Source organism: Rhinolophus sinicus, chromosome 17 (genome assembly GCF_057876585.1).
Source record: "Rhinolophus sinicus isolate RSI-liver-muscle chromosome 17, RSI-T2T, whole genome shotgun sequence".
Classification (NCBI taxonomy): domain Eukaryota; kingdom Metazoa; phylum Chordata; class Mammalia; order Chiroptera; family Rhinolophidae; genus Rhinolophus; species Rhinolophus sinicus.
In genome coordinates, this window is record NC_142517.1 from 150,717,198 (window position 1) to 150,737,937 (window position 20,740).

Sequence of the window (20,740 nt, forward strand, 5' to 3'; positions counted from 1 at the left end):
CTGGTCAACAAGACCTACATATTTCCTTTAATCTATCACTCCAAACTAAACATCAAATATTAAGGACTTGTGTGAAGGACAATGCTTGTCAATCACAATGCCAATTTTGAACCCACTCTCCTGTTTCTACTTGATTCTGCTTGTCACTCTTATCAGCTTTTCATTTTTCCTCATTTTTCTGATTTGATGGTTCCATTTATTGTTTGTGTAAAACCTTGGCTTCACATAACTATTTTGATACCCTACACTAACGCCAGTGCTTCTGGCTGCTTTGCTGCACACCCCCATATCCTTGTTAAAAGTAGTGCAAAGTAGTCTTTATCCTGCATTCCAAGTCTTTTATCAGTTAACTCAACCCCACTACCATAATAGTAGAAAAAAATTTACTTCATCCGCATGTTGAAGCAGGCCCACTCTATTGTGACTATGATTATCAGCTATTCAAACGATCCTTTTGGTCTCCTGTACTTTTGTACTTAGAAGCAACAATTCTTATCACTGCTTATGCTTTCTTACTGATCTATACAACTGAATTTCAATTAGGTGATTCTAAATATTCTAAATAAATAGCAGAAAGGTGTACCAATAACCAACCAAATTTTATCTTCATATCCCCAAGTAAAAGAGCAAAATAACAAGGAAGAAAACAGCTCTGGGAATAAGGAGGCCTGGATTCCATTTCCAGCTATGCTACTAATTAATAGCTCTGACACTGGTCCATTTAACATCTGTAAATTATAGTTTTCCCATATGCTTGGGACTCTACTTCTTAAAATACATCAGTAATGCTTTTTTTTTAACCTTCTGCAAGTCTAATTCAGAATGTTCAAATGTGCTATCGGTTGCCTTGTCCATGAGGCCTTTCCTAGGCATATTATTTAAAAATCATCGCTACATCACCAACACCATTTCTCCTTTAGATTACCATGTAAATTACTATATATTTTATTTATTTTTCTTAATTATTTTTGTCTGATTCTTCCACAGGACTGTTGACTAAAGTATCGATTTTGTTCACTATAGTATTTCCAGGAGCCTAAAACAGTCCGGCACAGAAAATGTGCTCAATAAGTATCTGTTGAATGAATGAATAAATGAATGAATGGACGAGCGAACGAACAGCCATCCAAGAGGTTTGAGAATTTCAGCAACTCTTTAACTCCAAAAAGTCATTAACCTAAGAATTCTCCTTCCCAATATCTAACCTTAGATAATTTTGTGCCTGCATATATATATATATATATATATATATATATAGATATATAGATATATATATTCATATAGATATAATATATATATATATGAACTTGCTATGGCTATATTAATTCAGTTTGAGGCCTAACAGGTTTATCCAACATTACAAATTCCTAAGTACTTACCAGACTTGTTCCACAACTGCGTTCCAATAGTCACGTGACTGGCGACATTTTTATAATAGAGGTATTTAATACAGATAAATAAGCCTGAGATTCTAAACCACATAAACTATTCACTCTCTTCTGCTGGTTCTGCTTCCTAAATATCTTCTATCTATTCCCACCATCATCTCAGTATAATCCCAACATCGCTTCTTCCTGTAAATACCGCAATAGCCGTCTAAGGGATCTCTCTGCTTCTCTTTGTCTCCAATCCTCCACAAAGCCACAGGGATGCTATTTTTAAAAAATAGTAATATCTTTAATATGAAAATCTGATCCTGCCACTCCCTTACTTAAAACCTTTCAGTATCTCTACATCACATGCATGGAAAAATCCCAGGCCCTTTGTTTGGCATAAAAAGCTCTTCCTAATGAGGCCTCTGACTTCCTCTTTGGTCCCACTCTCTTCTTAAACTTTACCTTTTTCTAAATATACTATAAACTTGATATTTAATTAAAGCAAAAGCATCACTCTGGTACATTTATCTTACCTCCAATCAGCCTAACTTGTAAAACACACAGTACAGCTTCTTCTGTTAGCACTTAGACCTCTTCTCCTAATTTTAATAACCCGTTGAAACGTAAAAATTTAACTTTCATTCAAGTCACCTATTTGTACCATAAACTTCCATATTGATACCAAACTGCTCAAATTCATTACAGGTAAAGAGTTACACTCCACTGGTTCATTTGTGTTAGCTAATTTTATTTTACTTAAAACAGCAATACCCTGGGGTCTGCTGAGTCACACCAGGTTTATGAGTCTCATACTGAACATCTCTCTCAAGACATGTATTGGAGTTCCTTAGAAGACAGATAGTGAGATTCCATTCAGATATACAGCAAGATAATTTTTATATAAATACTATACACAAATACATAAAAGTACAGATCCACAACATTCCTCTAACCAAGTTTCACGTGCATTAATTTGGTTCTGCTGTTCAATCTGTTTACATAGGTTATATTTTAAACAAAGATGCAAAGAGCAATTGTGTTTCAAAATCTGGCCTTAGAAAATAGAAGCTCATTTACAAAGCTCCATGTTTATTATATAAACACAATCAATTTATTTTACATCTTGATGAACAGGAATAACATTACGAAAATGACTTAATAGTCTCAGATAAAGTAATAAGCCCACTACAAAGAGTGGGACTCATCCACTTAGAAAATTTGATCAAACGAAGTCTTCATTTTAGAATTTAGTGAAACAGAGGAGTGTATGATTTGTTTCACGGTGGAAGAGAATTCTAGCATAGTACTTTCACCTACTAGGTTTTCAAATATTTACTGTTAAATGAATTCTTTACTACCTAAGCGAGTTTTACCTTAGGCTTCCTTTAACGCAATGATTTTCAACCCTGGCTATATATTAGAAACGCCTGGGGGATCTTAAAATTATTATACCCATGCCAAGGCCCAACTCCAGATAAATTATGTCAGAATCTCTGGGAGTGGGGGTTACGCATTAATAGTTGTGGAAAGCTCTCCAGGAATCAGAGCGGAAAACCACTGCCGTAGTGCTTTGAAAAACTTCAGTTCAACATTGCTTGATTATATCAATCTCGAGGTTTGAATGAAAATAATAATCAATTAATGTCCACTGTACTATAGTGTTCACCAGCCTGGTGTATAATATTAAGAATAAGGCTGTAAGGCTGACTAAAATAAAAAAGAAAGAAAGTCAAACAGGGGGGAGGAGGAGGGAGAGAGGGAAAGAGAAAGAAAAAGAAAGGAAGGAAGAAAGAATAGAAAGGACAGAAAGAAAGAAATCTGCTAAAATGAGGTGGTAGAAGAGATTAAGTACAAGAGTAGGTAAAATGCACAGACAACCTGGATAAAAAGATCCCAGGAGAAGAAGGCAAGAAAATAGAATTATCATCTTAAGGTCCAAAGCCAGACTGGGGGATAAAAAAAAAGAAAGACAATAATTCACACAAGTAACAGCAGATAAGTATAAAGGGAACTTCTATAAACTAGAACTGACAACCAAAGAATTGAAAAATAATTGGCTTTACTGTTAATGAAGGCTGTGCATAGGACACGTGCATAAGCTAACTGTGTAGTATAGACTGTCTACACTGCGCCCAGGAGAACATGCAGGGTGGTTTGTAACCAGAGCAGGTGTGAGAACTCCCCGCCACCCTCGTATCCTAACAAGGACAGAGAAACCTGAACCAAGAATCTCTCCTTTCAAGAGTCTTCTGCCTTTTCCCAAAGAACTCTTATGAGGGCTGGCTGATAAGTCGGCTGTAAGTGGAGTATTTAAACTGAGGATTACATATACGTTAGGCACACTGACAAGAAGTAGGGAAAACAGGACTGCCACTTCTCCAAAAAAGTTTCTGTAAGGACATGAGACTACATGTGACTGGGTAAGGCTCTCCAGCCACCCACAAATCCCTTACCAGGTAACCTTCACCATGGTCTCTCACTCCTTGACGCTCCAACTCACCCACATACAGAGGGATCCAGGATGATGGGAGGGAACAGGACCTCGCAGTGGAACCTACTGCCCCAGTTACTCAGCTCTGAGTGGTACTATATGCCATGTTACATCAGGATGATTGAATATCCACGAAGTCCAGTTTCAATATCATGTATGACGAACAATTAATGAAATAAACAGACTAAAACAAACCTATCACTCTTAGGCAATAAAGATTTTAGATAAGCTTCCAAAGAGGGATGGTGCAGAGTTCTATTAACTGCTTATTGAATAGAAGAATATCTCCCGGTACTTGTGCAGTAATTCCACAAAGAACAAGATAGGCGTAGTTCAGGAAGCATCCTAAAACTTCAGGAAAGATACTATTCATACTTAGGTTACAGCTTAGAAAAGAGGGGCCTGCCTTTCACAAACAGTGTATCTATTAAAATACAGATCAGCAAGAGAAACATCATTACCAACAACGCCTTGTTCTCCTCCTCCCCCCAAGTTGTGACATCCTAAAAACTTTCCTTTTGAAGTTAGAGATGAATCGTTGAGTACCGATTTCTACCCTCAGTAAGTTGTGTTCTAGAGTGAGAGGAGGGAAAGGGAAAGAATGAGGTAAGTGAAAGAATCCAGCAATTAAAATATCCAAAGAGATGTAAGAGTCCAAAAATTTGCCCTATTAGTGGGACTGACAAATAATCCACCACCACTTACATACAAGCCTGCTGTTCAGGATCAGGTAGACTACTTTGCAGGAGAAGTTAACAGAAAAGCAGTGGTACCTCTAATAAGGTATCTAAACTAGGTAAGGAAAATTACAGATTCATGGGACCCCCAAATAAAGTTCGCAATAAGAGGGACATTTAAAAGATGCTAGATGGCTATTAAAGAAAACCCGGTGGCAACAAAGGAGCAAGAAAAGGTGGCAGCAAAGGGAAAAAACTTGAGGATTCCTTCTAAAATGTATCCTGATATATTGAGGAGAAGTCCAAAATCTGGAGAAATCAGCTAAGAACTCTAGAAAAAGAGTATTAAGCAAAGGATCACAACCTGACTCAGGAATAATATCCAAGCTCCAAATCGCTACAAGAGAGTAAGGAGATAAAAGGAAATCTGGATAATCTTGGAAGGAAGATGACAAAAAGGGGACCTGAGAAGAACAACAGGCAAAGACACCCTCAGTTGTCAAGTTCATCCACATTTGGTTTTAGATTGAAAAAGGCCAGTGTTTCCCGGCCACAAACATACCTTGAACCCCACTCCATCCAGTCTAATAGGGATACTGGCAAAAAGGTCTGTGGTAGGTAGTATCCTGGAACGACTGACAGATGTGAGAGACTTGGAGTTTATGGCAGAGACACACAGAGACACTAACACTAACCCTATATTCTTAGTGGACCTGTAAAGGCTTTCAAAGTAAATGGAACATCACATCAACCAGTACAGGGGACGATTCTTCAAATTGGAATATTAACCTCCAAGTCTATATGGCCAGTTTGTTTTATTCATATGTAAACAGTGGGAGCACCAGACTCTAGATAGAACCTCTCAAGAAATCACAAGAAATTAACTGAATGACAAAATTATATCTAAGAATATTAATTAATTCCAAGTATTAGGTGAAAACTAAGACTTGGAAAGGTATTCCCGGAAAAAAGCAATGGCATCTCTTAAAAACTTTCACTTGAATTTCACATATACTAGCTCCAGAAAGTTCTAAGGCATTAAGTTTATTTGAACGTGTCTGCTTATGTATCAGGATTAATTTAATTTTGGAAAATTAGATTGTTTTTTAATCAGTGCACTAAGATACTAGGGATCAAATTAGATCTAGGATTCATTTGATGCTTCCTGCCATGTGACAACTAATCTTCTAAACTGAATGATAAAAGAATAATTAAAAAGAATAATGAGAAAGGAAGAGTAGATAAGAGTTAGTTATACTAAAGGCACAAATACTTTTAAAAAGAAGAAACTTAGAAGTTTAAAAAAGAGGTTCGAAAGGGACCATATTGTTTCTAACCGTAAGCAAAGATATTTTGAAATAGTATTTCTAAATAATACTAAGATATTTTTTATTTGTACTATAGACTGTTACACAGCCTAATAAATACTCCAAACACCAGGGTTAAGCAGATACCTTGAAATGAACACTGACTTTGGCATTTTGTTACCCTCTTTAAATTTTCTAAAAAATGTATTTTACTGTCATAAGAACTCAATGTGAAATCTACCCTCTTAACAAATGTTTTAGCACGCAATACATTGTTGTTGCCTGTAGGTACAGTGTTGTACAGCAACTCTCTACAACTTGTTCCTCTTGCTTAAGTGAACCTTTAGCCCGATGATTAGTAGTAACTCCCCATTTCTCCCTCCCCACCCCCCTTCCCTGACAATCACCACTCCACTCCTTGATTCTGTAAGTTTGACTATTTTAGACATCTTATGGAAGTACAATCTTGCAATATTGGTCATTTTGTGACTGGTGTATTTCACTTAGCATAATGTCCTCAAGGTTCATCCATGTTGTCACATATTGCAGAATATCCTTCTTTTTTAAGGCTGAATACCATTCCATGGTATTCATATCACCACATTTCTTTATCATTTATCTGTTGATGGACACTTAGGTTGTTTCTACACTTTGGCTGTTGTGAATAGCACTGTAACGAACATAGGAGGGGTAATATGTCTTCAAGATCCTAGTTAGAATTCTTTTGGATAAATACCCAGAAGTGCAATTGCTAGATCACTTTTTTAAATAGAATTAAGGTGGTTTTTTTTTAATTGGGGAATATTGGGGAACAGTGTGTTTCTCCAGGGTCCATCAGCTCCAAGTTGTTGTCCTTCAATCTAGTTGTGGAGGGCACAGCTCAGCTCCAAGTCCAGTTGCGTTTTCAATCTTAAGTTGCAGGGGGCTCAGCCCACCATCCCATGTGGGAATTGAACCAGTAACCTTGTTGTTGTGCTCTAACCAACTGAGCCATCCGGCCGCCCCTCTGGAAGCTCAGTGGCAGCTCGTTGTCTTCAATCTAGTTGTTGAGGGCGCAGCTCACTGGCCCATGGGGAATTGAACCAGCAACCCTCTTCTTCAGAGCTCACACTCTAACCAACTAAGCCATCTGGCTACCCCTATTAATTCTATTTTTAAATTTGTTTTCTTTTCCTTTGAGAGAAATATCATGTTTAAGGTTTTGAAGCCATTGTTAAGTTACTTTAAATTTTGTACACTGTTCAAGGGTAAAGTATATATTGGTTAGGATTTGTTCATACCTGATGCATTTCCAAAACATTCTTCATGAAGGTTGCCAGCTCCTGAACATCCTCGATTGGGATGGCATTATGCAGAGAGGCCTGGATGCCTCCCGTAGACCTACGTCCTTTGAAGGAGTTCATATTGAGCTCAAGAGCTTTATGTTTCTTTTAGAAGTCTTACAGTTTCAGGTCTTACACATAAGTCTTTACTTCATTTTGAGTTAATTTTTATGTATGGTGCAAAATTTCACTCTTTTGCCACGTGGATATGCAGTTTTCTAAACACTATTTGTCAAAAAGATTAGTCTTTTCTTATTGTGTATTCTTGGCACCCATTTTGAAGGTCAGTTGACTGTGTATGCGTTGATTTATTTCTGGGCTCTCTTTTCTATACAACTAGTCTGTAAATGCCAGTACTATAGTGTTTTGATTATTGTAGCTTGAAAATATATTTTGAAATCAGGAAGTGTGATGCCTCCAGCCTTGTTCTTCTTTCTAAACACTGATTCAACTACTTATGATCTTTTCTGGTTCCATATAAATTTTAGGATTTTTCTTTTCTGTTTCTGTAAAAAAAAAAGGAGAAAAAAAAACCTGCCACTGCAACATTGACAGGAATTGCACTGAATCTGTAGATCCCTATCAGTGCTATTGACATTTTAACAATATGGTCTTCTAATCCCCTCTTTAAATTTTCTCTTTCACTTAGTTTCTGATCCCTTTAAATTCTTTGCTTTCTCACCAGCCCAGCAATGCCTCATAAAAGCATTTAAAATATCTTATCTAATTAATTTTCCAGTAGGTTATTCAAAGTATTTAAGTCTACCATACTTCTGTGCTCAGCTACTGTATTTTTTGCTTTTAACCAAGTGAAAACTTATTTCCCAAAAGTTTTTCCCAAGTCTAACCTTTGTTGATAACTTAGAAACCCTATAATCTCGTTCTCAATTCCTACTTAGGTGTGGAAAGACTAGGCTCAAATCAGTATTATGGCAACTCGCCTCAATGGTGTAAACAAAGAAAAAAAATAATTCCACGAACAATCCTGTGTCAATTTTCTGAAAATGATTATTTCAAACTCTATGCACCAAATATTCTCATGCTACCTTTTAATGAGAAATTTAAAGTAAACTTCTGATTAGTCTTCCTTTTTATTTCCAGAAATTACTTTTCTGTTGTTCTGAACAACATTCTTCTCAGGATGACCCATTCTATCTGTTATACTATTTCCATATTGAATCTACAAGTGTAATTTATTACACTTGTAATATTATATATCCCTCGTAGGTATTTCTGGAATTAGATCTAAATATTTCCCCACTACTCTTACTTCCCACTTCCTGGGCCGTGTGATCTTATTAGGCCAGTGAATTAAGCCTGCCTTTTGGCTTAGGGGTCCTTCACAGATCTATAAAAATATAGGTAAACATTGTTCCACTAACTCACATTGAATTCCAGAATTTACACTTAAGAGTCATCTTTAAAATGTCAACGGAAATGACTCTAGTCTTCTCTCTCAGCCTTATAAAATATGAAATTTTAACATGTATGATAAACGAATTAATATAAAATGACAAAAAGAATATACTGGGAATATTTTCCAGTTAGTATAATTAAGAGTGATTTTACTTTATAATGCTAAAAGGGAAACTTAAAAAAAAAAAAGCAACCTTAAAATTGGGCAGAAATATATTAAGTTATACTAATTACTTGTGGAAACATCCATTCTTATCTTTTTCAAACAAATTCTTAGATACTAAGAAATAGAAATTTGATGATCATGTTCTATAAAACATTACAGCAAAGTTTGGGTTACATACAACCAGAGGGCTTTCATATTTTATTAAACTTCACTTTAAAAGGTCACTCTTTATACATACACATGTTCACACACATAACACATGGCTTTCTGTTTCTTTACTTTTTTTTCCTTTTAGGAAAAGTATATAGAACATGCTGAAGCCAGTATTCATTTAATCTAATCTTTTACATATTCTGTAGTGTAACAATAAAAATTAATGCTTGATGCAGTTGCTATGGAAAACAGTTTGACAATTCTTAAAAAGCTACACATAAAATTACCACATGACCCAACAATTCCACTCCAAGGTATACATATACCCAAAAGAATTGCAAGAAGAAACTTGAACAAATATCTGTACATCTAAATGTCCATCAATAGATTAATGGGTAATGAATGTGATGTGTGTGTGTGTGTGTGTGTGTGTGTGTGTGTGTGTGTGTGTTATATGCCAGGGGTGCCAAAAAAATGCCTACACATTTGAAGAGATGTTAATACTTGGGTCAGTATTGTTCAAGCATTAGTTTGCTGTAATCAGAAGTGTCTGGATGCTGATGGTAACCACTTTGAGCACCTCTTGTAAACGCAGAAGTCAAACATGACCTGTATTCATCTTTTGTTATCAGTATATATTAATACAGTTTTTTCCTTCTTAAAATGTGTGTTCATTGTTTTGGCACCCTATGCATGTACCATATATATATATATATATATATATATATATATATATATATATATATATATATATATGCAGAGAGAGAGATATTACTGAGCCCTAAAGAGCAATGAAGTTCTGATACATGCTATCACATGGATGAACCTTGAAAATAAACATTATAGTAAGTAAAATAAACTTGACACAAAAGGACAATTATTACATTATTCCACTTATAGAAAATAGGAAATATCTAGAATAGGCAAATGTATGGGGACAAAAAGCATGTAGATTCAAGTTTACCAGCAGCTAAGAGTCAGAGGAAATGGAGAGTTAGCAATTAAAGGTTAGAGAGGCTTTGGGGTGATAAAAAAGTTTTGGAAATAGACAGTGGTTATGGCTGCAGAATACTGTGAATGTAATTAATGCCAATGAACTGTACGCTTAAAACTAAAAATGGTAACTTTCATGTTACATGTTTTACCACAACTTAAAAAACTTAATGTAATATACCAAAACCATTGGATTTAACACTTTAAATGGGTGACTTGTATAGTGTGTGAATTATATGTCAATAAAAACGCTATAAAAATTAATGCTTGAAGTCCTTCAATGCTTGAAGCTTGGATTTCTTTTTCTTAAAGAAGCCTTCCCTGGTCATTCTTGTGACGCTTCTCTTATTGTTGACGCATAGTATTTTACTTGTTTATATCACTCACTTAGCAATTAATCATACCCTCCTTTTGACATCTCTGGTGTTTTTAAATTACTGTTACACAATTAATATTTGATTATGCTTTGTTTACAAAACTAGATTAGTTGCTCAAATGATCAAATCAAGACCCATATTTAATATTTGTATTTTGTTTACCAAACAAGATTAGCAGTACCTCAAATTGTCAAATCAGGACCCAGTAGCCCTCTACCATCTTCAAATTATCAAAATATAATTCAATTTTACACTTGCACAAATACATTAAATAAAAGTTTCCAAAACAAATGTTAAGAGAAAGCATTCTGGGGAAAAAAGTAATCAGAATACTCATTCCCCAGGCACTCCAATTAATCAAGGATGTAATAGATTTAGTCCAATATAATTATTAAAAATGGGCAATAATACTTCTAACAGAAAATTTTGATCAGCCAGTCATTTTTCTTTTACCCCAATTAAATCAAAGACAAGATGCTGTCTAAAGAAAAAATAAAACAAAATAGGAAAGAAATACACTAATATTTAACATAGAATAGCCCTACTTATCCATGGGGGACATGCTCCAAAACCCCCGTGGATAGTACCAAACCATATGTGTGTGTGTGTGTGTGTGTGTGTGTGTGTGTGTGTGTGTATGTATGTATATATGTACATATATACATATATACATATACATGTATGTATGTATATATACACACACACACAAACTATGTTTTTCCCTATATTTACATTCCTATGATAAACTTTAATTTATAAATTAGACACAGTAAAAGATTAATCATAATAATAATAAAATAGAACAATTTCAACAATATGTCATAATAAAAGTTATGTGAATGTGGTTTCTCTCTCTCATAGCAAAGTAGCATGAATTTCTTCTTTCTTCTTCACAGTTTCACAGAGAGAAGATTTGTACTTACTATAGACCTTAGCAACCTCAGCACATAATTTCTTCTTTCATTAAGTCAAGAATTTTCATCTTTTCACTTAAAGGAAGCACTTCACAACTTCTGTTTGGTATATCTGAATTGCCAGCATCACTTTTTACATTTGGGGGCCATGGTAAGTAAAATAAGCGTTCTTTTAACACAAGCACTAGAAGATGGTGACAAGTCAATCTCATAACTGAGATAGCTACAAAGTGATTTAATGAGCGGGTAGAATATATAACATGGGCAAGCTGGGAAAAGGGATGTTTCACATCCTGGGCAGGATCTCAAGAGATTTTATCACACAATTCAGATTGGTGCACAAATTAAAACTACTTGTTTCTAGAACTTTCCATTTTACATTTTCAGACTGTGGTTAACCACGGATAATTGAAACCGCGGAAAGTGAAACTATGGATAAGTGGAGACTACTGTACTGATTTTTTTTATGCTTAAGAAGAAATGCTAGAATATATACTTGTAGTCCTGAACAGAATTAACTAAAATATGAAATTACACAGATAATTTAGTTACAATAAAAAAGGGTGCTTTAGGGCCAATCAAAATTTTTGTTTACATAAAAAGCTCATTTGATGATGACACTGATATTAAAATAAACTATACATTTGTGTTTGATGTATAATAATAAAAAAGAAGAAAGACTTTAGAGAAAGCAACAGGAAGGATATATATTTGATGCTTTGAAAAAATAAAATAAAAAATTGAGAAATGAAGAAAACAGCACAATTGATATAAAGCCATATATTAATAAAACAAAACTACAATCACTAGGTAAATTTCCTACTTATATCATGAGTATATGCTTAAAATGACCTTTTAGGCTTATTGGCTATTTTAATCCACAGCATATTGTTGTTTTGTGTGTGTTTTTTTAATTGGTACTTTTTAAATTGTGTAACATGTTTTTGCTAAAGTATTTCTTTCCTACAGAATGTCTCAATGACTTGCTCTTAAGTGTGTCTTTAAAAACATAAATGTAAACAATATTAACTCCTATGAAATTTAAGAAATAACATATTTTGATCTAACAGCAAAAGTTTTAAGTTTTTAAAATATGACATTATTACCTCAAAAGTAAACCTGTTTCAATGAACAACTACATTTCTATTCCTTACTGAAGTAGAACGACTTACATTCACTATTCCAGTGAAAATACCCACTGCCATCTCAGAGAATATTGCTTTTCAAGCCAACAACATTTAACTATTTATCAAATTCACTTCCCCCAGAAAACAGCCAATAAAGGGAAGCAAACAAAACATGGTTTCCATCAGACAAACGACATCATGAGTTAAAACTCACTCTTCATTAATTAGAAAGTCCTCATGCCCTTAATCTCTGAGGTTTTATCATTTACACATGATTCCAAAAGGATTGGGTTGTGATTCCCAAGGTCACAGCATATCAGAAAGGGATGAGGGATGAAGACGATGATCATGACAGCAGCTGTAATTTTCTAAGCATGTATCAAGCACCACAACGGGAATGGGGCTAGGAGTGACGGGGAGTATCTATAATAGGTAACTGTATTGAAAGCAGTGTGGGAATTCAAGAGATCAACAAATGGCTTGATTCCATGATCCAGAATCTAAAAACCTTATGTCCGAAAGTTATCACTGTGTTACAATAGAGACTGACTAATGTTCAAAAACACAACTCCTTCAGACCTTAAACAAAAGTTTAAAATTTTACAAAGTTAAAAATATTGGGGGCAGCCGAATGGTTCAGTTGGTTAGAGCGCGAGCTCTCAACAACAAGGTTGCAGGTTCAATTCCCACATGGGATGGTGGGCTGTGCCCCCTGCAACTAAGATTGAAAATGGCGACTGGACTTGGAGCTGAGGTGCGCCCTTCACAACTAGATCAAAGGACAATGACTTGACTTGGAGCTGAGGTGCCCTGGAAAAACACACTGTTCCCCAATATTCCCCAATAATAAATATATGTTTATTATTTTATAATAATAATGTATGATATACATACCACACATTTTAAAAATAAGAAGCATGGACAATAGAATCTAAAAGACCTAGATTTGAATCCAATATATCAATGACCTTAGGCAATTTTGATCTCCCTCAGGCTGTTTCTCCAAAAGTAAAATTAGAATAATATTCACCTTATGGCACTCTGGTGAGAATCAATGTAAAAGCACCTCATACAGCTCATGAATATAGTATCCACTGGAACTATCAAAACTTAACTCCCCAGAATAATTTCTTCTTTGAGATAAACAATTTTATTACTTTTTAAATGTTGCTACATTTAAAGATGTTACTCCATAGTTCACAAATATGTAAAGTAAAAAATATCAAGATTCATTTCCGTGTATAAAGAATGCTCTCAAATCTCATCATAAACCACCTCTTTGACATGAGTCTAACTCATTCTTTAGCCTCAATTTAGATGGTGTCTCCTCTGGAAAGCCTTCTCACAATCTCCACTTCCATGTCTAAGAGAGAGTTAAAAATCTATCACATCCACAACCAAACTCCTGATCACGAATCCTTATCCCAAACATGCTTCATCTGAAAACCTTCCCCATCTCATAGTTGATGGCAACATCTTTCTTCCAGTTACTCAGCCAAAAACCTTTTTCTCGTATCCCACATCCATTCCATCAGAAAGTTTTCAGTTGTACCTTAAAATTATCCAGAATTTGACTGCTCCCATCCTTATCCAAAACCCTACCTTCAGTCACTTAGATTACTCTAAGAGCTTTCTAACCAGTGGTCAAAGCCTCCTACAGCCTACAGGGGACCCTTGAACAACACAGGTTTGAATGGCACAGATCCAATTACACACAGATTTTGTTTTCAATAAATACATACAGTCCCATAAATGTATTTTCCTTTCCTTATAATTTTCTTAACACTGTCTTTTCTGGAAATTACTTTATTATAAGTATATAGTATACAATACAAATGACATACAAAATACCGCATTTTGCCATGTATAATGTGCACTTTTTTGCCCAAATTTGTAAGGAAAAAATAAGGATGCACATTACACAAGAGTAGTACTAATTCCATATCTATATAAATGTTTTTAATCTTTTTAGTTATACTTATGAGTTAAAAGTGTAACTAGAAATCAATAACAATATTCATATGCAAAATAATACCCTGGAGTACGATAATTGGTTTTGTTGAACTTAGGAAGAACTTGCAATGACGAAGAGTTCTTGGCCTTCCATGATGCATAAATACCGTAAATTTGTTATTGCCATGTTTCCCCGAAAATAAGACACAGCTGGACAATCAGCTTTAATGCGCCTTTTGGAATATAAGATCCGGTTTTATTTTACTGTAATATAAGATCGGGTATAATATAATATAATATAATATAATATAATATAATATAATATAATATAGTAATACAATACTGAGTCTTATACTAATTTTTGTTACAAAAGATGCATTAGAGTTGATTGTCAAGTAGGTCTTATTTTTGGGGAAACACAGTCCTACATAAAATTTCTTGTACCTTGTATCTGTTCTTGTGTTTTGTAATTATTTGTTACATAAAATTTCTTGTAACATTATATGTTTAAAAAAATGCTAAAATTCCTTTCTAATACAAAAAACAAGTACCTAAATGTAAACAAATAAAAATTCGAATTAAAAAATAAAATGAAAGTGTTTTTTTTCCCTGAAAGTTTGGGCCAAAAACGTGGGTGCGCATTATACACGGGAGCGCATTACACGCAGCAAAATATGATATGTGTTAATCAACTGCTTATGTTATCAGTAAGGCTTCTGGTAAACAGTAGGTTATTCATAGCAGTTAAGTTTTGGGGGAGTCAAAGTTATACACAGATTTTTTTACTGTGCAGGGAGTCAGCACCCCTAATCCCCACATTGTTCAAGGGTCAACTGTATTCTCAACTCAGCAACTGAAGTGCTACTTTAAAAAATACAAGCCAGCGGAGCAGCCGGTTAGCTCCGTTGGTTAGAGCACTGTGCTCTTAAGAACAAGGTTGCTGGTTTGATCCCCGCATGGGCCACTGTGAGCTGCGCCTTCCACAACTAGATTGAAACAACTACTTGACTTGGAGCTGATGGGTCCTGGAAAAACACACTTAAAATAAAAGTTTAAAAAAAAATTAAAAAATACAAGCCAGACTTACTGAAGGCCCTGCAATGGCTCCTCTAAGTTTCTGCCACCCATTACCTCTGCCAATGCTTCCTCCTACTCTCCCTTCTCCCAAACTCTTTTCCAATCATACTGGCCTCTGTTCATAACTGAACACACCATGCATGCTTCCTGCCTCAATCCCTCTGCCTGGAAGTCTCCTCAAAAGGTATACGGATAGCTAACTTCCTTGTTCTTTGCTCAGAAATCACCTTCTCTGTAAGTCCTTCCCCAGACTCTACGACCCATCACCACACAGCCTTCTTATCCTGCCCAATTTCTCCCCCCCCCGCCAATACTTGTCACTTTCTAACACGCTATATACTTTAGTTATTTATATGCTTCTTGTTTATCTCCATTTCCACTATATGATTCACAAGAGCAGAGACTTTTACTGATATATCCCACGTGCCTAAAACAGCACCCAAAAGTGCAAATCAAATACGCAAATAAAATAATTAGATACTGGTGTTGCCTTTAGCATCCTGTGCTTACCTCTATTATAACAGTGAATGCACTGTATGGTATGTAATAGCCTGTTAATTTTCTGCCTCTTCCACCAAAACTGCTTCTTGAAACAAGGAATTTTATTTTCCTTTCCACCAGTACTTCCTTCCAGTGCCTGACAGTTAGTAAGCTCTCCATAATATGTGATAAATTGATGGGGGGAAAAAAAAAACTATCTAAATCACAGGTGTAAACACCTTTATTATCTCCAGAATATAAACACAATGCTTAAAGGCGTGACACTGAAGACTGGATTCTGAATTCTAGATTCTGTTAGAATTGGTCTGGCTCTGACACTTGCTGGCTAAAGGACATTAATAAAATTAAATGCTCTACAACTATTTCCTTATGGAGACAACGATGATACCTGCACCTCATGTGATTATCATGAATATAAAATGAGATGACAGTGAAGGACTTCAGAACATGCTGCTCTGGCGTATTGACTCAAAACCAGCAAATATAATACAAGACAAACACTCTGACCTTCCTTCTTTTTCTGAAAAGCAGGAAATAAAATTCCTGTATGAAAGCTGTCCTCCCTATACCAGAAGGAAAGTCACATTCTTATCATAAAGACAGAGAGTTGAGATCGAGAGAATTCTACACAAACAGACCTTGTTCAAGTAATTCTTATCTTTCTTTAGCCTTCCCACATAGTGTAGTTACTTTTTCACAATTGCCTCTTTGTTCAACCTACTATAAAACAAGAAGGTTTCACCATGTTCTTGGGTCTTCATTTCTTATACGGATTCCGTGACACACAAAACTAGTACTAAATAAATGTGTGTGCTTTTCTCCTGTTGATCTGTCTTACGTCAATCTAATTCTCAGCCCCAGCCAAAAAGAACTCTAAGAGCGTAAAGGTAAAAGTTTGTCTCGCCTACAATAGAATTAGCCCAGTGGTTTGCACATATCAAGCATTAAAAAATGACATCTATCATTTGTTATTACAATGTAAACAGAGGCACTACTATAAATCCTACTTCAGCAACTTGAGTAACTTAGAATATTCACTAAACAAACTTTAAGATGTGCCACTAATGTATAATAAGAATTACTGAGTTACCTAAAATAACTTCGATAAAAAGCATTTGCAAAAAAGGTAACTTAACTCTCAAACAAAAGTAAGATTCTCTTTACATTATCCCGGAATATTTTTAAATATTTCTGGATGTTTGGTTCTATAACCATCTTCAGTAACTGCCTTCCGTGTTTAGTAATTTCATGTTTCCTTTAATATGACCAGGACCCCTGATATTAGAGTTTAAAAATTAAACATCTTATTATTTAGATGAACTCTATTTATAGACCTGTAATAGATATACACATTCTCTCCACTCTGAATAAACTCATTTCCAGGAATGAGACTTTTGAGAAAAAGTTAAATTTAAATTATCTTTGTGACTCTTTACTAAATCACCTCCAAGCTTTCCACTTCTCATTTTAGTCATGTAGCCAACAATATGTACAATCCTTTTGTACAATATTATATTAAGAATTGAGCCTAACAGTTCTGTTCAAAGTAAAAGACCAATTACAAGGTACTTATTTTAAACCTTATTTGCTATATTTTATGATAAAAATAAATTTTCTATTATTTCCCTTTCTACTGTGACTCCTAATGTTTTCCTATTCTATCTTCACAGTCAGTTCTCCATTTTATAAAATACTTGTGGGAACTCATTTTATTTATAGTTTCTACTATCATAAAGAAATAAACAAACATACACATTTTACTTAGCACTCATATGGACAGTAGACAAGAAAACTGAGGTAAGCAGTTTAAATGATTGTCGCAAGACCACAGATGGAGTGACTGCCAGCTTTAGGATTAAAACTAAGAAGATCATTAGTCCCTTCTTATATTCTGAGTACTTAATATTGTTTTGACATCAAAAGGATCTCTTAACTAATTTAAGAACAATAATTTAATAATTAAAACAATTATCAACAATTATGACAACATATGTAAATCAATATATGAAATTTATTAAATAAGAAATACAATTAGTTTATCCAAATATTCCCTGAAAAATTTAATCTGATTTATTACATAAGTTATTTATAAGATTTTGCTTACAGTGCCAAGAAAGTGAAAGCTTAATATAATTTATCATCTCAGTATCTTTTAAAAAGCTAATTTCTTTAACCAAAATCTACAATAAGTAGGGTGAGATGGTTGGATTTCATACCAAACAGAAATACTTTTCATTTAAAAAAAAAAAAAAAATCCTCCAAACTTAAAACAGTAGTTTCTAACCTAATTGTAAACTTCAACTTCAGAATATATTTATAACAGATCTATCTATGAAAAGACAATGATAAAAAGTAAAGAAAACACCAAATACTATTGCATTTACAGGAGAAAAAGACATAGAGTACAACATTAACAGCTTACTGTGGAGAGTGGGTTTAATCAGGAAGTAGCCATTATCCTTTCGATTCAGAGCAGTGACAGCACTCCAAAACAACAAGCCGTGATATTTTTCAGTTAAAAGGCATGAAAGAATACCTACTATTGTGTCCTAGCTTTGCTGACCCCAAAGGTCACCATATGTCTTTTATCAAAAGCTATCATGAAAACAATCCAAGTAAGCATTTACAATGCTCTATTTGTTGAAACACCTAAAATCTACCTAACACAACCTCTCTCTCTCTCTGTTACTCACAAAACATGGCTGTCTTATTCAGAGATTAGCAATTATTGTAATGAGATACTGTCGGAGAGGGTCAAATAGTACTTCCTGCAGTTTACACATCTTGATTTCCTGGTAAACAAACTGAAAGGCAGGTGGAGCACTTAGATCACCAGTAAACGTGAATGCTCACGTGACAAAACTAAACCAGGTAAGGTAGACGTCTCAAGTAATTGTTCTTTTCTTAATTTTATTAACGTCAAAACACATAATAAAGAGTTCTGTCTTTCTTCCCTTTTTAAGAAGGGTTTATTCCTGACATGCATAGGGACCCAGTTTATAATAAGGAATGCATGACAAGTAAATCTGTTTCAGCAGGCTTTAGAAATTACTTCTGGCAAGTAAAATGTAAAAACAAGGCAATCCTAACAAGGCTTAAAAAAAAAAAAAAAAAAAACACAACTAAGAATAACTGCTCAAAAACCAAAAACCTGCTAAATATAAGGAAAAGTATTTAAATTTCAACTGCTTCAAGACAGCAGATAAAAGAAGTTTCTGAGTTATAACTAAGGCCAAAATTAAAATTTTAGTCAAAGCATAAGCCTATTTTTATTAGGACAAGCTCCTACAAAATAAGACTACTTTATAATTTATGTGGCAGTCTTTGGAAAAAAAGTTTTTCAACTACATGAATCAAAATTTGGTTTATATAACGTGAAGCTATTCCCATCATTTTAAATTCATACTTCATAAAGAACACAAAATATCTACCTGTGAGAATTTTTAAAATATTGTTAGCTTGAAAACTAAGTTTCCTTGTCCTTAGTTTTGTCCCCCAAATTGCTTTTTTTCCACACTCTGAAATTTCTAGTACGGTTGAATGAGGGTTAACAAGGGGTATAAAATAAACACACACACTCTGTCAAAAGGATAAAGTAATTCACTATTTTAAAAATATTTAGTAGGATTTTTTTTTACTTACAAAATTGCGTTTATCTTAAAAAACTCTGTATATACTAAGGCACATCATGTCTGTCTGTCCTAATTGTTACGAACATACACGCTGTATTTTAAATGAAAAGAGCTTTTAACAACCCTTTGACAACAATATAACCATATCAAGGCATTAAATTATATTACTTCAATCAAGTTTATATTTACTCTGCTTGCAAAATAAAATTCTAATGTACTTAAATAGAAAACAACAAAGTGACAATAAAATCAATAACAAAAAGAACATCCAAGTAGATTACTGCCAAGAGTATAGAATCTCAGAACAGGTCTCATTACAAATATTTAAAGAGTTGTTTAAAAGGAGTATGTATTCAATATTGAACAACATTAATGCAAGTCACTAATCACCACCTTTACTATGATGACAAATGAAACAGCAAATTTTCAGAAAACTATGATTAAGGAGTTAGTTTCAGCTGAATTTCTTGGTCAACTTAAATAATTCAAATATCATATAGTTATCTGGAATGTAAAACATAGTTCTTATTTCCTTTATAGAAAATTTAAGATATTATTCCTACTAAATAGGTAGTTTTGACTATAATCCAAATACCAAAACAAAATGAAATTTTAAATTAGAAAATTATTATTTCAACTATTTCAAATATCCATGACTATCTTAGTTTCCCATAATGGGTCAACATTAGAGAATAATAAAATTAAAATATAGAGATAAAATAAATTTGAAATTTTCTTTCACTCAAGGTAGCTCTCCTCAACAGTCAGCAAGTCTTGGTATTAAGAGTTTACAATTCAGTCAAAAGGGCAGGGAACAAAACCAGGATAATATACAGAGGGTGCCAAAATAATGTATACACATTTTAAGAAAGGAAAAAAAAATGTATTAAAATTGTAATAATATATACCGATAACAAAAGATGAATACAAGACATGTTTGACTTCTGCATATAATACAAGAGGTGCTCAAAGTGACCATCAGCGTTTTATAATAGTTTTTTCCTTTCTTAAAATGTGTATACATTTTTTTTTTTTTGGAACCCTTTGTATATGGTACCCTATGAGTTAGAAAAGAAAAAAACAAAAAACCCTGACATATGAGAGACTTCCTCCTCTAGGGTATATTTCAGCCCCACTTGTTCTCTTAGTCAGGCACTGTTCTGCAGGGCACACTTAGCACAAGAAACTATACCTGGTAGCTCTGTAGAGGCAGAAAGCTTCAGAATGGAGTCACTTGTCCAAGGGCAAGTCTAGAAAT

At 34.2% G+C, this 20,740-nt stretch overlaps 1 protein-coding gene across 16 annotated transcripts in view; it reads right to left on the reverse strand.

Moving 5' to 3' along the window:
* Nucleotides 1-20,740, reverse strand: part of BAZ2B (bromodomain adjacent to zinc finger domain 2B) — a 311,801-nt gene that overhangs the window by 205,858 nt on the left and 85,203 nt on the right. The window contains exon 1 of one of the 16 annotated variants that reach the window (XM_074336927.2): nucleotides 18,273-18,548. The exons of 13 other annotated variants lie outside the window; for them this stretch is intronic. The gene's annotated coding sequence lies outside the window, so the exon portion shown is untranslated. Of the gene's footprint in view, nucleotides 1-18,272; nucleotides 18,549-20,740 lie in introns of those variants that run through there. 2 more of the 16 variants (XM_074336908.2, XM_019727234.3) reach the window with 2 other exon arrangements.